Here is an 18,915-nt window from a genome sequence, read left to right on the forward strand (position 1 = left end):
CAGTGAGAGGAAAGTTAAGCTCGAAGAGAGTGTCTCTGAAGAGTAACGAGCTATAAGACCTAAAGAACCTATTCATGATGAGCCATTATATATTCTTTTTCCACCTCATACATATAGTAGGATCTTCCATCCTCTCGAAAGGTACTTGGGTATGCTTAACAAAGGATGTAAAAAAAATTATTTCTCATGAGAGATAGGGAACATAGAGATGATCTCAAAATCTATAACGAGACGATGTAAGACATCGACTTTAAGAAAAGAATGTGAATTAGCTTCCCAGACAAGATATCTTTTGAAGATTTCTATATGAAGTAACTTATGAAGTTTACTTCTCATGATATGAGATCACAAATACTATAATAATCTTGGAGTTGGAACATTCATTTCGATAACACGATCAAATGAGAAATTATGTGTTTCCAAAATGGTCAGTGGGAGTGTCCAATACTGACATCGGTTAAAATATGGTTGAATATAGAACTCTCCATGAAAGACAAAAAGCAAGCATCCTAAGAATCTATAGAGATTGATGCAATTGGATGCTTATATTTTTACAGATAAAGTACAAAGAATAGATGCTAAAAGGGTTCAGTATAAAAATCTCGGAGAGAGATCTGCTACTCTCTTGGGCATAGATGTATGCCATGTAATGTACTTGAACTGATATAGTTAATACTATCAATGTCACAAGTAGATATCAGTTGTATCCAGACTGAGAGCACTGGATTGCTGTAAAAATATCCTTAAGTACTTGAGAAGAACTAAGGATATGTTCTTAATTTTGGAGAAAGATCAAATCTAGGAGTGGGAGGATACATCAGTTCAGATTTTATGTCTGACATTGATAGTAGAATGTCTACATCATGAGGTATAATCATGTTGATATCTTGAAAAGATTCCAAGCAATTGATCGATGGAAGCTGAGTACATTATAGATGTGTAGAATGTATTCTGGTTCTAATATTAGTTGCAGAATTGAAAGTCATGCCATCAGATGTCATGACAATATATTGCAAAGACAATGGCATCATAGCTCTTGCTAAAGAGCCTAGGTCTCACCAAATATCCAAGCACATAGAGCAGCAGAACATGCGACTACCTCAAGTAGAAATACATAAAGGTGTAGAGAGCAAACACTATATGACATGTAGTTAATCCACTGGTAAGTCACTTAGCTAGCTGAAGACTATAGCCTGTCTTATGAAGATGGAGCTTGGTATATGGCAGATTGACTTTAGTGCAAGTGGGAGATTGTTGGATGTATTCCCTAAAAGCCAATCTTGACTGATGCATATCATATTTTTAGGACATGATTTTGTACTTAATCTGTATTTATATCACCATTCATATTTTATGTATCCATGAATCATTCAAGGGATTAACAAGATGATGACACATATTTTCAAAGAGTTGAGAATTTGAAACATATATCATTGATGGTTAATTCCTAAATTGCTTCTGATTATAGGATCATCATAGGGATGGTGATTGATGTAGATAGACTAGTGCATGGATTACTTCCTTCGAGCAGATGGATCTCGAGTCTGCGATGTAGTGACACTGGAGTAAGAGTGCAGGTGGTTGTTAGAGAACAACTAGTACTTAGCGTGACCAACACAAGAAGTCATATGGATGTCTGCTCACTCGTTAGTGACTTTCTCGATGCTATAGTTATATGACTGATCTTTTGATTTGCGATGCTACAGCTGCTCGTAGTGAGGCTGTTAGAGCTTAACTGATATATAAACATAGATCTCAATGAGCTTTTGTAGTAGATGTTGGCGACAGTTGGTCCACTGTAGAAGTAGGGTATGCACCTAGAGGGATCTATCGATCCTAGCAAAAGGGAGTAGTCCTATGAAATATATGAAAATGAGTCTTTAAGTCTATGATCATAGTAGTGTGATTAATGAAAAAGAGTTTTCATAAAAATCACATATGGACTCGAGCTGATTGAATCTATAATATGATTGATGATGAGGTTTGACGATTCATCCATAACCTACCATCTGGTCGGAACTCATGATAGAAGGATTGTATTATACGTTAACTGTACCTAGAGATTTATCACCTTTTATTCTGTTGGGTTGCCACTACATACTGCTAGGTATCACTGATGGATTATGATCGCTGTCATAGGTGGTCAAGAATAAAAACCAACTCAAACTATATAGATAGAATGAGTCGGGATCGTTTCCATAGGGATCTAGGATGATTATTTTTCTTTTTTTTAAAGAAAAAAATAAAAGAGAACTGATTGTAGAAGGATTAAAAAGAAATAGAATAATAAAAATTAAATTAAATATGTAAATTAATTTATGAAAGAAAATAAGTTAGAAAAATAATATAAGAATTCTGAATCCACCATGCAAATTAGATTTTTTTTTTTTTATGTTACAATATTAATTCTTGTGATTAGGATATTAGTATAGTTTATCTCTAAGGGGCACGGACTATATTAGTAGATTACGCTCATCCTATCAGAGTATAAATTATATAAATTTAATTACAAGATATAAGATCTAATCTAACATACCACGATCTATCCCTCTTAAGCACGGACCGTATCCAGAGATCACGATACGTTAGTAGAGGGTATAGGCCGTGTAGTACAAATCAATACTTTAAAAAAATAAAAAGATATGAAATAAAAGTATAATTTTATTGCATAAAAATTAAATACATAAAAGAAAATAAAAACTTATATACAGGCTTCATCGTATTCATAAATTGAAGGGATTTAGCCATGCATCAAGATCTTTATCTCCATATTCATCCTTTCTCTTGGATCCCTAAAGCTCACTAATTTTTTTCTCTATTTTTTTCTTGCTTTTTCTCTGATTTTTTCTCTTCTCTACTCTTATTCTCAGATCTTCTATTTATAAGTAAATTTTTCATTTTTTTCTGGTCACAAGAGGAGTCCTAAAACCCTTAGAATTTGTATAATACCCGTATGATTAATTTTTGACCATTAGATTGAGTTTGGCCCGTTCAGATCGCTCCAAAATTCAATGTTTAAGTCCTTATCAAGGTCAGAATCAACGCTGGCCATTGGATCGTGCCTCGAATTGAATCTAGGCCATTGATTAGTGCTTAATCTTTTCTTAATACAGTCAGGATAAATACCAGACATCGGATCAAGCACTTGATGGAATCTGGAGCGTTGATCAGCACAGTTAATTTTTTATTCAAAGTCGAAAACAGCGTCAGCCATTGGATTGAGTCTCAGATGGAATTTTGGCTGTCCGATCGTGCCTAGAAATCCTTCTTTCAATCGGTAACCAATAACAGCCATCGGATCATGCTCAGTTTAAATTTCAATCGTTGGATTGTGCGCTGGGTTTCCTATTCTTAGTCGGGAGTGATAACAACTGTCCGATCTCAGTCTAGATTTATTTTCAACCATCAGATGGTGCAAAATCTCTCCTTTTCAATCGATAACGAACAATAACTGTTTGATCTGGTTAAGGATTAATCTGGACCGTCCGTTCATGAAAAACTCCTTCCGCCCACCTGTGAGCCGCACTAAACACCGCAAAACTATTCTCGTGGATCGCACCTTTGAATCCGTGGATCGAGCAGTCGATCCACCATGCACCGAAGGTAATAAAATCATTTTTAAAGATATTTTTGCTTGATTTTTGCTTCAATTTTTATCTAAAAAATAAAAAAATATATGTATTAAATTTTTTAATAATTTTTTATTATTTTGGTGCTTAAATTACTCAATTAACTCAACATTTATTTTTCATAAATATACTCTAATTTTATATTTTTTTAAAATTATTTATTTTTATAAGAAAATCTAATTTATTTATGAAATTAGGTTTTTAAAAAGTGTTAGTATCATAAATTATCAAAAATATCTTTAATAAATATAAAAATATACCCTTATCATAACCTCCAACTTGAACTTTGCTTGTCCTCAAGTAAAGAAAGAATTGAGAATTAAGTACCATTTAACTTAAAGTTTTGAATTTTACCAATCAATTTTTCAAAGGACCACTGATGTTCAATAAAACATGAGTGAGGTATGTCATTGGAGTATTAATACTAATCAATATGGGAGTTAAGCTAAGAATACTAAATATTTTTTGAACTTTTCTAAATTATTTCTACTTTTATCTCCAAATCATTAACCTCATATGGACAAGTATATTGTTACTTCCATCTTTCATCTATTATTTTTTTTTGATGATTTTTTTTAATATTATACCGTTATTGAATGTCTTAACCCTTTAAACTTTCTGTTTGACCTATGTAGCGAGTTTTTAGCCAATGACTCCCAAATTAGATGGCTTTAGGACACTAGGTATAAAATACCCCTCAGACCTATTTACTCAAATCAAACAGGCTTCGAGTTAAAACTAGCTTTACAATAAAGCTTCTTTGTCCTTCATATCTTTTGATACAAAACTCAATGCTTGCTTAGGTAAAGAGATCCGATTACTCAGTATGAAGTATTTGAATTTTTTTTATTTTTTTTAAATATAAAAAAAAATATATAGTTACCCTACATAAGCCCATAGAAAGTAAACTCTTCTTTGATACTGGTAAAAAAATTTAAAAATATTCAAAAAAACTATTTAAGTTCTAAATTTAACTCTTTATTGAATTTTCTTAATACTTAATCCCTCAATATCTCACAAACTCTCTAGTCTGTACATCAATTTTCTTATAAAAATACTTGGTTTAACTCGATTTTAAAGTATAATCAGGTGCTTAAATGCTAAATACTAACTTACTTGAAGACTTTAAAAAATTTTATTATTATTTTCTCTCCAACTTAATCGACATTATCCTCAATGGAGTAAGAAAAATGAAGAGTGCATAAAAAAAAAAAAGAGAGATGTCATCTGATCCAAAAATCTTTTCAAAATTGGTTCTCCCTCCAATTTAGTTAATATTGTCTTCAAATCTCTACAAAAGATACGAAGCAAGACTTTAATACAAAAGAAAGCAAAAGCAAAAATTAGAACTGGGTTGCCTCCCAAAGAGCACTAAGTTTATTGTCTTCAGTCAGACCACATTTATTGATAGGTGCTTCCATACAGAGCGATCCATTATTCTTAAAAAAAATGAAGATCAATTAAAATAAAGTAAAAAAAATTTGGGTTGCCTCCCAAAAAATGTTAATTTTCAAGTCTTCAGCCAGACTGAACCCGTGATACAGAATCAATCAGAATAAATAGGTTCATAGAGAACCATGGCCTCCTCCTCAATTTCAGTAGGCAACTCCAAGAATGATTTTAATTGTTATTCATTTACTTTAAAAGTAGCATCATTGCTTGGGTTTTTGATCTCTATAGCCCCATGAGAGAAAATATTTTTTACTATATAGGGCCCTGTCCATCTAGACATAAGTTTTTCAGAAAATAAATGTAGCCTAGAGTTATACAAAAAAACTTTTTGATCAGATGAAAATGATTTTATAAGGATTGCTTGATCATGAAATATTTTAGTTCATTCTTTGTATATCTTAGCATTGTCGTATGCCTCATTCCTAATTTTCTCAAGTTCATCAATTTGTAGCTTCTTATGTTATCCAGCCTCGTCTAGATCTATGTTCAACTTTTTGATAGCCCACATAGCCCTATGTTCAAGCTCTCTTGGCAAGTGACATACTTTATCAAATACAAGCCTATAAGGAGATTTTTCTAAGTTGGTTTTGAAGGCAGTGCGATATGCTCAAAGAGCATCCATTAGCTTCAATGACTAATCTTTTCTATTGATGCTCACAGTCTTCTCTAGAATTTGTTTGATTTGATGATTTAAAACTTCAACTTGTCCACTAGTCTGGGGGTGATAGGGTGTGGCCAATTTATGAGTGATATTGTATTTCTTCATCAGGATTGCAAAAGATCGATTGCAAAAATGTGTTCCCTGATCACTTATAATGGCTCTAGGGATTCCAAAATAAGAGAGGATATTTTTTTTAGAAATTTGATAATAATTTTATTATCATTCGATCTACATGGCATAGTCTCTACCCATTTGTGTAGGAACCAGATCTAGGGTTTCAGGGTTAGATCTTGAAACTTTTTCAAGATCATACAGTGGAAGACTAAAATAAATCAAAATTTATTTTCTAAAACCAGAGAATCCCTAGATCTAAGATCCTATTATATGATTATTACATAGCATTAAATTAAAAATTAAAATATATAAATATAGCATGAACTACATGTTGATCATATCAACATGTTTTAATACCACATCTAATGTATGTATTAAACAATAGATCAGATCTATTACCTTGCAAGTTAGATGCTCTAACCTCGCTGATCCGGGCTTAAGGATGATGTTGCAAGCCGCACATACATCCGGCCTCTAGGAGTCATCCACACGAGCCTACAAATCTCGATCAGAAGTCCTGCTTCAGGAAATCAGCACAGTATGCTAGTACTGTGCTGATCCTTCTTTGATGGTTGATCAGGTGCCTCCTTCTTCTTGATTTGAACTCTTCCAAAGATGAAAATTAGAAGGAGGAGTTTTAGATCTGAGACACTCTCAGGAAACTCAAGATAGAGGGAGGAAAGATATGAAAACAAAAACCCTAGAAGAAGACCCTCTTCTTCTTCACGTTTTTCTCTCTAGACACCCAAATTTGCATCTTTTATATCTCCACGACCCAAAGGTATTTCTCTCTAATTTTTGGATGGCACAAAGGTCTCTCAAATCTCTGACTTCTTCCAAACTTTCACAAAGAAACTCATCTTATATAGAGAGATATGATAGAGTCCTTGTCTAGGTCAAACACCTAGTCAAGGCTTATCCAAACATGGCAAGTTAAGGGACGCCCAACTCTTGAGCACCTCCTTCATATTTTCAGGCATAGATCACTAGAAAAGGGTGCACAATATAAACCCTAAAAGCTACAAAAATTTCAAAAAAAAATTGGATAAATTCGGTGCAAAATTGAAAGAGTTTTGAATTTCTAAAACTCTATCTCATAGAATTCGAAATCCAAACTTATTCCTTTTAGATTTGATCCAAACCACCTTCCATATAAGAAAGAAGAGAGGAGACCTTTTGTGAACGTGGGAGAGATCTGGGAGAGGGCTTTTGTTGCACAAAATAAGTGGAGATTGGCGTTGAATAAGAGAGAGGGCATGGAGAAGGCTTATGTGGCGCAAGGTGGAATCCTAGTCTTACTAGGATTCTATCTTATGACTTGTTTTAATTTGGTTTTCCAAACCAAATCAAACCAAAATTAGATCAACCTAATTAAAATAGGTCTTAACCCAATTAAAAACCTAATTTAATCAGATTAAATTAGATTTAAATCTGATTTAATTTTTTAATCAAATTAGAAATTAGATTGACCCAAGTCCTAGTTGAACTAGGACTAGTTTTTCCTTGCACTTGGCTTATCCAATAAATCAATTGAACTTGATCCAATCAAACCCAAACTAAATCTAATTAAATTATATTTAATTAGACTTAATCTCAGCCTATTGGCTTAATCAAATTAAGCCAATTAGCAATCAAATTACTAATCGATCCTCCTGCAATACTTGTACTGGGTTAAATGTCAATCGTATTGATCATTTAACCCAGAAACGATTCTTAATCATTGATCAACCATCTGATCGGATTATGAACTCTAATGTGTGTGACCTCATAGGTTCAAACCTAAGCTGGTAGCATAGGAATAAATTCTTATACCAATCGAAGTGACCATCTAGCAATGGTACCCGACGACCGGATAGGTCGAATGTGTAGAACAACATCCTTAGAACCCATGCGGATATAGTTTTCATATAATTCATCCCCTTGACCAAAATGATCATAGGACACCCCAGAGTTTAACTGTCAACTCTGATCAGGTTGTCCACATTGTATTTCAAAATATCAAATCCATCTGATGGATTACCCTGGCCAAGATTTTGCTAAATTGAAATACAGCGACTCATTCTTCTCCAACTCTTGGAGTGGTCAATCCCATCTCGATCACACTCTGACTTCGCAAGTACTTGACTGTGCCCAGAAGCCTTCCATCCCTGAATTAAAAATTCAGTTAGTCCAGTACCAAAGCACAGTGAGTTGCTTGCAAGTCACTGAGACGATCTCAGGTCTAAGGGACACTTATACCTATATCCCATCAGAGACATTCTCGACAGTAGAATGCTCTGGAGTTGGTCACGTTCAATGATGATGTACCCTTACATCTCACCTGTATGCCATACCAGTGTCTCCACACTCTTTGGTTAAGAGGACAACCAACCCATATGGCCTACAGCGACCTATGCTCGATAGAAGCTATTGTCTTTATTAACAGCCTATCATTTGGTCGTGAACAGTTTTAAGGACTAATCGATAAATCCTCTCTTTATCGAATCTAAATAGTCCTAAGGACTTCATCATAACAATGGAGTTCATTAGAAGATGAAAGCTTATGATAAAAATACCAAATATATTTTATTTATTAATAAATCAATTACAATACTTGGTTGCTCAACCGTCAACAGCTTGACGATTGGCTTTTTAGGACACATTTCCCAACAACTCCCACTTGTCCTAAAGCCACTCGGCACAGTATCTAATACCCATCTTCAACTTGTGATTGTCGAACTCCTTTATTGCCAGGGCTTTAGTGAAGGGGTCGGCTAGGTCTCCTTTCCGTCGATCTTCTGAAGGTCGACGTCACCTCGATCCACGATCTCCCAGACCAGGTGAAAGCGGTGCAAGATGTGCTTCGTCCGCTGATGTGCTTTGGGTTCCTTCACTTGAGCTATGGCACCAGTGCTGTCGCAGTAGAGCAGGACTGGACCATCGAGGGAGGGTGCTACTCCGAGCTTGTTGATGAATTTTCTCAGCCACACAGTTTCCTTCGCAGCATCCGATGCTGCGATGTACTCCACTTCACAAACAGAGTCTGCCACAGTATGCTGCTTGGAACTCTTCCAGCAGATGGCTCTACCATTCAGAGTAAAGATATAATTCGACACGTTCCTGCTGTCATCATGGTCAGATTGGAAGCTAAAGTCTGTGAACCCCACAAGTTTCAGATCTGACTAGCCATAAACTAACTATTGGTCCTTAGTATTTCTCAAATACTTAAGGATGGCTTTAACCACTTTCCAGTGATTTTCTCCAGGATCAGATTGGTATCTACTCACTACTCCTAGTGAGTATGCCACATCTGGTCTTGTACATGTCATGGCATATATGATAGATCCCACGGCTGAAGCATATGGGACTCTACTTATACGCTCTCTCTCTTCAGGAGTTGTCGGACAATCCTTCTTAGAGAGAGAAATTCCATGGCCTATCGGTAGATAGCCCTTCTTGGAATTCTCCATGCTGAACCTCTTCAGCACAGTGTCTATGTACATGGACTGGGATAACCCAAGCATCCTTTTAGATCTATCCCTATAGATCTTCATCCCTAAGATGTAGGATGTTTTACCCAAGTCCTTCATGGAGAACTGTGATGACAACCAAACTTTTATTCCTTATAGTGCGGGGATGTCATTCCCGATTAAGAGAATGTCATCCACGTACAAGACAAGGAATACCACAACTGGACCATTTGCCCATTTATAGATGCAGGGCTCTTCTCCATTCTTAATGAAGCCATACGTTTTGATCACCTTATCAAAATGCATGTTCCAACTCTGAGAAGCTTGCTTTAATCTATAAATGGATCTCTAAAGCTTGCACACCTTGGACTCATCTGTGGATGTAAACCCCTCAGGTTGTATCATATACACCTCTTCGGTCAGCTCTCCATTTAGGAAAGCTGTCTTTACATCCATCTGCCAGATCTCATAATCCAGATGGGCAGCCATTGCAAGCATTATCCGAATGGATTTGAGCATTGCCACAGGAGAAAACGTCTCATCATAGTCAATACCATAACGTTGACGATATCCCTTGGCGACTAGACGAACTTTATAGGTCTCCACCTTTCCGTCTGTGCCCCTCTTCCTTTTGAAGACCCATTTACACCCAATGGGTTTAACCCCTTCAGGTGGGTCAACCAATGTCCATACATCGTTGACCTTCATGGACTCCATTTCGGATTTCATGGCTTCAAGCCATTTCTCGAAATCAGATCTCTGCATTGCATCCATATAGGTGATCGGATCCTCATTATTCTCATCAAGTTCGATGGGATCACCGTCCCGGACCAAGAAACAGTAGTATCTGTCCGACTGACGCGGTACTCTATCGGATCGCCTTAATGGTGCAGGTACATTGGGCTTCGGATCTGATCTAATCATATCTGACTCAGGTTCAGCTATTGGTGTCGGTCCTTCTACCTGTTGAACTTCATCAAGTTCAACCTTAGAGGCAACGGTTCCTTCACCAAGGAACTCCTTTTCTAAAAAGATTGCCTTAAGGTTGACGAACACCTTTTGTTCATCAGCATGGTAGAAAAAATATCTTTTTATCTCTTTGGGGTACCCTATGAATGAGCATTTGTCAGACCTAGGTCCAAGTTTGTCTGTGACTAATCGTTTGACATAGATCGAGCACCCCCAGACCCTAAGGTGTGAAAGTGCTGGCTTACGTCTCATCCATATCTCATATGGAGTCTTAATTACAGACTTACTTGGAACCCTATTTAACAGATAACAGGTCGATTCGAGTGCATATCCCTAGAAGGATATCGGCAAGCTAGCAAAACCCATCATGGATCAGACCATATCTAACAGAGTCCGATTCCTCCTTTCAGACACACCATTTCGCTGTGGTGTTCCTGGAGGAGTCCATTGGGAGAGAATCTCATTCTCTTAGATATGTGAGAAACTCACTAGAAAGGTATTCTCCTCCTCGATCAGATCGAAGAGTTTTAATACTCTTCCCAGTTTATTTTTCTACTTCACTTCAGAATCGTTTGAACATTTCAAATGAATCCAACTTATATTTCATCAGATAGACATATCCATATCGGGATAGGTCATCCGTGAAAGTTATGAAGTAGAAATATCCACCTCTAGCACTGGTGCTCATGGGCCCGCATACATCAGTATGTACTAGGCCCAAGAGCTCAGTAGCTCTCTCACCTTTTTCAGTAAAAGGTGACTTGGTCATTTTACCAAGAAGACAGAACTCATAGGCTGGAAGTGATTCACAATCACTGACTTCGAGGATTTCCTCTTGAGTCAACCTATTTATTCTGTTCTTGTTTATATGACCTAGCCTCCAATGCCATAAGTAGATATCTGACACACTATCTAATCTAGGGTGCTTGCCAGTAGTATAGACTCTTATCAGGCTTGATCTTTTTGGTCTGGCTCTGCACTGATGTCCTAGTCTGAACTTGCACCTTCTTCACTTTCTTCTTCTTGTTTTTCTTTCCTTTCTCAAAAGGTCGAGAATCAGAAGACGAACCTCCCACTAAGTTCACCGACTCCTTGTAAAGTTGGTGATCCTTCTCAAAGTTCTGAAGCAACCTCAGTAACCCGTGGTAGTTCTCTTCAGGCTTTGTCATTCTGTAATGAGTGAGGAATGGGAGATAAGACTTGGGCAGCGAGTTCAGTATTGCATCTTTCCCAAGCTGCTCATGCAAGGGAAAGCCGAGCTTGCTCAATCGTTCCATCAGCTCGATCATGTATAATACATGATCAGTGACAGATGCACCATCCCGTATTTTGGCGTTGAAGATGGCACAACTAGTCTTGTGCCTGTTTATGTCATCGGGTGTGCCAAAGGCATCCTCCAACACTTGAAGCATGTCCTTTGGCTGAGCCGTCTCGAATCTGCAATTGAACTCGTCGCTCATGGCAGCCAGCATGATACAGCGCACCGTGGTCCAATAATTGAGCCACTTCTGGTAAGTGTCTCTGACTGTTCCATGTGCATTGACAGCTGGCTCCTCAGGTGCAGGATCCATTATCACATATAGGATCCGTTCATGCTCCAGGACTATCTTCAACTTTCGGTACCAGCTACCGAAGTTGGGTCCCACCAACTTATCATTGTCCAACAATGATCGGAGCGATAGGGAAGTGGCCATATTTACACAAAGGAGAACCATAACCTAATTAGTAATTGATTCATTAAACCTAAAGATTTGGACTTTAATCAAAAAGTTTCTCTCACTATTTTATTCGAATTGGTAGCCTCTACCTCCAACTCGAGGAATTACCCTAATTCTTTAGCGGATACTAGAATCCACTTAGACTGCACACAAGCCCAACTTTGGTTGGTCAACCCATGTACATCTAAGGGTAGGTTCATAACCAATTATTTCTCTAAACAATTTTTAGTAATTTTAATTTTGCCCCAGAAACCTAATTAGTAGGCTTTGGCCTCCACTATAAGGATCCAGTTAGGTCCAACCATTAACATGATCATACTTGGTGTATCTAACCAACGAATGATTAAGCCCAACATTGGTTGACTCACCTAACCACCATTAGAGAGACACTTTCAAGTCATCATATGATGAGTGATAATTCCATTAGTCAACAAGCACCAGGCCTTTGGGTCTGCAATGATTATTGAGTTAATGGACTCATTATCAAACACCTTAATGGGAGGCTATGACTCAGTTATCTCCATAATTTTATCATTTTAAGGACCTAATAATTTTATAGGATTTAAATAATTTAGAGGATGAGGTCAGATGAACCAGCTTATCATGATCCTCCCACTGGCTTCACCAAGTCAGCTTAAGGGAGACCATTAAAAGGGCTAGTCTAGGAGCACCTAAATCAGTCACACTGATTTACCTAGCTGACATGGGTCAGCTCGAATAGTCAAGTGATCCGATCAAAATATAATTTCACCCAGAGGCCAGGTAAGTTCGATCAGTGGGAGGGTCAGCCAAAGCTTGCCTTAGACACCATCAGAAATGGCCAGGTAAGCGGGCTCCCAATTAAAAACCACCGATCTGGTTTACCTTAGACACCAACTGGTTTAATTAGTTTCGATTAGATCAACCTAACAGTTCGTGCTAGACCGCTTAGCCAAGAATCAAGTCCATTTGGTTCTCGTTAAAGACATGGACTTGACCAACTACAACTATTGTAATTGATCTAGAGAATCCTTGACCTAATCTAAGACAACAATTGATTAGATTTAGTCAATTCTCTAATTAAATCCATCTTTAATCTAACCATAGGTCTAACCCAATTAATGGACCTAATTCCCACTAACCCATTAACCCAATGTGTTATGATTTGTGTCTTAGGTTCTTCAATTCACAATCCTAGAACCTAATCAAACAACTTCTTAATTCTTAATTAAGTTTTGGGTTGAGGGTTGGGTTTGACTTTTCAAAAAATAATTTTTATATTTGTAAAATAATTTTATAATATAATTCTACCAACCATATTGCATGTTTGATTCATAATCAAGATGCAAGTGAAATAAACATGAAACTACTTTAGATCTAATCTAAACAGGTTCATGTAATTGAAACAATTTCAACTTTAAACAATTCTTTGCACAAAAATTATTAACAAAGAGATTTTATTTCAGATTTAAACATCTTTTAAATTTAATAAATCATAAATTTAATCTAGATCATATCTAACAAATTTGTGATTAAAGATAGATCTACACAAACTAGGACAACCTTTGCACTGTAAGGGGTAAACCTTACAGCAGGACAACCTTGCAGTTCGTGATTGATCTAAAATTTTAATTTCAGATTTAATAATCAGATTATAAATTAGATCTAATCTAAAAAAATAATCTAAGCATATATCAATAATCATGTAATAAAGAACCTGGCTCTGATACGAATTGTAGGAACCAGATCTAGGGTTTCAGGGTTAGATCTTGAAACTTTTTCAAGATCATACAGCGGAAGACTAAAATAAATCAAAATTTATTTTCTAAAACTAGAGAATCTCTAGATCTAAGATCCTATTATATGATTATTACATAGCATTAAATCAGAAATTAAAATATATAAATATAGCATGAACTACATGTTGATCATATCAACATGTTTTAATACCACATCTAATGTATGTATTAAATAATAGATCAGATCTATTACCTTGCAAGTTAGATGCTCTAACCCCACTGATCTGGGCTTAAGGATGATGTTGCAAGCCGCACATACGTCCGACCTCTAGGAGTCGTCCACACGAGCCCACAAATCTCGATCAGAAGTCCTGCTTTAGGAAAGTACTGCGCTGATCCTTCTTTGATGGTTGATCAAGTGCCTCCTTCTTCTTGAGTTGGACTCTTCCAAAGATGAAAAGTAGAAAGAGGAGTTTCAAATCTGAGACACTCTCAGAAAACTCAAGATAGAGGGAGGAAAGATATGAAAACAAAAACCCTAGAAGAAGACCCTCTTCTTCTTCACGTTTTTCTCTCTAGACACCCAAACTTGCGTCTTTTATATCTCCACGACCCAAAGGTATTTCTCTCTGATTTTTGGATGGCACAAAGGTCTCTCAAATCTTTGACTTCTTCCAAAATTTTATGAAAAAACTCATCTTATAGAGAGATATGATAGAGCCCTTGTCTAGGTCAAATACCTAGTCAAGGCTTATCCAAACATGGCAAGTTAAGGGACGCCCAAGTCTTGAGCACCTCCTTCATATTTTTATGCATGGATTACCAGAAAAGGGTGCACAATGTATACCCTAAAATTCATAAAAATTTCAAAAAAAATTTGGATAAATTCGGTGTAAAATTGAAAGAGTTTTGGATTTCTAAAACTCTATCTCATAGAATTCGAAATCCAAACTTATTCCTTTTAGATTTGATCCAAACCACCTTCCATGTAAGAAAGAAGAGAGGAGACCTTTTGTGAACGTGGGAGAGATCTGGGGGAGGGCTTTTGTTGCACAAAATAAGTGGAGATTGGCGTTGAATAAGAGAGAGGGCGTGGAGAAGGCTTATGTGGTGCAAGGTGGAATCCTAGTCTTACTAGGATTCTATCTTATGACTTGTTTTAATTTGGTTTCCCAAACCAAATCAAACCAAAATTAGATCAACCTAATTAAAATAGGTCTTAACCTTATTAAAAACTTAATTTAATCAGATTAAATTAGATTTAAATCTGATTTAATTTTCTAATCAAATTAGAAATTAGATTGACCCAAGTCCTAGTTGAACTAGGACTAGTTTTTCCTTGCACTTGGCTTATCCAATAAACCAATTGGACTTGATCCAATCAAACCCAAACTAAATTTAATTAAATTATATTTAATTAAACTTAATCTCAGTCCATTGGCTTAATCAAATTAAGCTAATTAGCAATCAAATTGCTAATTGATCCTCCTGCAACACTTGTACTAGGTTAAATGTCAATCGTATTGATCATTTAACCCAGGAACGATTCTTAATCGTTGATCAACCATCTGATCGGATCATGAACTCTAATGTGTGTGACCTCATAGGTCCGAACCTAACTCGGTAGTATACGAACAAATTCCTATACCAATCGAAGTGACCATCTAGCAATGGTACCCGACGATCGGATAGGTCGAATGTGTAGAACAATATCCTTAGAACCCATGCGGATATAGTTTTCATATAATTCATCCCCTTGATCAAAATGATCATAGGACATCCCAGAGTTTAACTGTCAACTCTGATCAGGCTGTCCACATTGTATTTCAAAATATCAAATCCATCTGATGGATTACCCTGGCCAAGATTTTGCTAAATTGAAATACAGCGACTCATTCTTCTCCAACTCTTGGAGTGGTCAATCCCATCTCGATCACACTCTGACTTCACAAGTACTTGACTATGCCCAGAAGCCTTCCATCTCTGAATTAAAAATTCAGTTAGTCCAGTACCAAAGCATAGTGAGTTGCTTGCAAGTCACTGAGATGATCTCAGGTCTAAGGGACACTTATACCTATATCCCATCAGAGACATTCTCGACAGCAGAATGCTTTGGAGTTGATCACGTTTAATGACGATGTACCCTTATATCTCACCTGTATGCCATACCAGTGTCTCCACACTCTTTGGTTAAGAGGACAACCAACCCATATGGCCTACAGCGACCTATGCTCGATAGAAGCTGTTGTCCTTATTAACAGCCTATCATTTGGTCATGAACAGTTTTAAGGACTAATCGATAAATCCTCTCTTTATCGAATCTAAATAGTCCTAAGGACTTCATCATAACAACGGAGTTCATTAGAAGATGAAAGCTTATGATGAAAATATCAAATATATTTTATTTATTAACAAATCAATTACAATACTTGGTAGCTCAACCGTCAACAGCTTGACGATTGGCTTTTTAGGACACATTTTCCAATAATTTGGACACATAATCGACAGTTACTAAGATATATTCATTCCCAAAAGAGTTTGGAAGTGGTCCCATGAAATCGATACCCTATACATCAAAAATCTCAATAAATAAGATTAGATTTAATGGCATTATGTCTCTTTTTGTGATTCATCCTACTTGTTGACACCTAGTGCAGCTTTTACAGTACTCATGTGCGTCCTTAAACAAGTTGGGCCAATAGAATCCACATTGAAAAATTTTTGTGGCAATTTTCTTAGATCCAAAGTGGCCATTGCAGGCTTGGTGTTGGGAATTGTGTCCTAAAGTCAATCGCTTGATGATTGTGTTAATTATAAATGTATATAAATTGATAAATAATAAAAGTTATATGGCATTTTTCATCACAAGGTTACATCTTCTAATGAACTTCTATGTTGTGATAAAGTTCTTAAGACTACTTTGATCAATAAAGGAGGATTTACTGCATCGTCCTTAAACTGGTTCACGATCAAATGATACGCTATTACTAGGACGATAGTGATATCAAGTGTAAGTCATTGTGTGGCATATGCATTGGTTGTCCTTATAACCAAATGGTGTGGAGACATTGATAAGACATACAAGTGAGATATAGGAGTACATCGTTACTGAACATGATCAACTGTGGAGCACTCTGCTGTCAAGAGTAGCTCGCGAAGAGTATGGGTATAAGTGTCCCTCCGATCTGAGATCACCATGGTAACTTGCAAGCAACTCACTGTACTTTAGTACTGGACTAATTGAGTTTCTAATTCAGTGATGAAAAATTTTTGGATGCAGTCAAATACTTATCAGTCGGTGCATGAGTCAAGATGAGATTGACCCCTCCGAATTAGTAGGAGATATGTATCAGTGTTATTTCAATTTAGCAAAATTTGAGTCCGAATAATCCATGTGATGGATTTAAAAAAGATTAAAATATAATATAGATGGCTTATCTAGGATTAATAATTAAATTTTAGATCATCCTCGAGCATTAGGGTCAAAGGGATAAATTATATGATAACCATACGTCAATAGGTTCTTGAATATTACTTCACCATCATTGGACCTATCCGAACGTTGGGTCATCATTGCTAGATGGTTACATCGATTGGTTCAGAAAGTTATTCTTATGCTACCAGCTTAGGTTCAAACCTATGGGGTCACACTCAAAAGAAGTTTCTGACTGAATATGTGGCTGATCAACGATTGAGAATCGTTCAAGGGCTTAATCGTCAATTTGATAGATGATTAACCTTATGCAAAAGTTATAATAAATTAATTCACCAAGTGTTAGTAAATTAATAAAAGATTAATTAGTAATTAGATTATTGATTGTTCAATTTGATTGAGCAAAGAGAATTAAATAAGATCTAATTGAATTGGATTCAATTAGGTTTGACCTGATTAGGTTATTAGATGATCTAATCGCTAAGAGAGAATTATCCCTGATTCGATCAGAATTTTAGTTTAATCAATTTCTAATTTAATTAAAATTTGATAAAAAAATTCCTAATTAGATTAGATTTTATATATTTTATTTGGGCTAAACCAGATGTGATTTGGTTTGGATTCAAATAAGAAAACTTAGAGTTCTTATTGGAATAGGACTCTTCTTCCTGCACCAAGCCAGTTTGCACGTCATATATGTTTTGTATGAAATTTTTTCACACCAAAGAGTCTTTTCTTTTATCTATCTCACATCCAAATATGATTTAGTTTTGATAAAAGAAAAGTTCTAATATTAGATTTTAAAATATTTCTTATCAGGAGAATCTGTTCTCATCTAGATCAACCTCTTTATGCCAATAAATTTCTTTTCTCCTCATATGTATAATATTTTGAAGAGATTTTTTGTGGGAGATTAGTTAGAGAATTGGTTTATTGTAAAAAAATATGGAAAGGGGTGTCAGATATTTTTTTGATATATTTTGAGATATGAAATTGTGAAGGAAAGCAAAATCCTGTAAGAGTCCAGGATCACTAGGACTCTTCACCCCACCTCCTTACATGCCTATAAAAGGAGCTTTTATAGTTTCTTTTATGTGTGTGAGATACTAGAAGAGAGTTCTTTATGTGGTGGAAGTTTAGGCATGGTTCATGGCAAGAAAAATAGAGAGGAGGGTCCTCTCTCTTAGGGTGTGTGCAAAAATCCGAATTTCAGGTTTTTGATCTTTTGGGTTTGGGAAGAGAAAAAAAATTAGAAAAAAATTATTTTTTCTTTATCTTTCTTATATCTCTTCATCTTCTCTAGAAGTTCATCTTCAATCTCTAAAAAGATTCTAGAGATTTGAAGAAAAAATTTAGATCAGTCAAGAAGAAGGTCTTCGTGCGAGCTAGCACTCCTGAGAAGATTGATTAGATCGGAGCTTCGAGTGGATTTTCTATAGAGGCCGGATGCATGTGTGACTGTGAGCAACCAGCAAGGATCCTCTTCATCATATCTCTTAGTAGTGAAGATCATCAACCCACAATCAGATATGAAGTTCTGAACTCAGATTAGAAGTAGATATGATCTACTGCTCACATGCATGCATGCTGATTTTATCTTCAGTATTTTATAGATTTTATATGCAATATAACATGTCATAGATCCTAAAGTAGGTTGATTTGATGATTAGATCATATATATATTAGATTAATTTGATTAATCTAATTATCTTTCACTATAATTTTTAAAAAAAAATTTAAAATACATGCATGAAATCACCTACATTTTTCCA

Source organism: Elaeis guineensis, chromosome 12, assembly GCF_000442705.2.
Source record: "Elaeis guineensis isolate ETL-2024a chromosome 12, EG11, whole genome shotgun sequence".
NCBI lineage: Eukaryota > Viridiplantae > Streptophyta > Magnoliopsida > Arecales > Arecaceae > Elaeis > Elaeis guineensis.